Source organism: Salmo trutta, chromosome 18 (genome assembly GCF_901001165.1).
Source record: "Salmo trutta chromosome 18, fSalTru1.1, whole genome shotgun sequence".
Lineage (NCBI taxonomy): Eukaryota > Metazoa > Chordata > Actinopteri > Salmoniformes > Salmonidae > Salmo > Salmo trutta.
In genome coordinates, this window is record NC_042974.1 from 54,244,084 (window position 1) to 54,244,383 (window position 300).

Sequence of the window (300 nt, forward strand, 5' to 3'; positions counted from 1 at the left end):
GTCACAAACTAGGCAGTTGTCAAACAGGGAGGGGTTGACGCCTCGTAGACCAGTGCAGATCCTCGAGATCCCACAGTAACCATTTGTTTTTGTTTGAACCTACTTAGCGCAATTAATTGTGAATGCATGTATTCATTAAACATATTCAACTCAGTCTGAGTTTGGCCAGTAACCAAAAGGTTGCATGTTCGAATCACTGAGCCGGTGTTGTGCCGAAAAGCTCCACCCCTTTTTAAATTTTGTGTCTAGAGTCAAATACTTTTTATAGAACAAACTTCACGTCAGGATAGGCAACCGAAA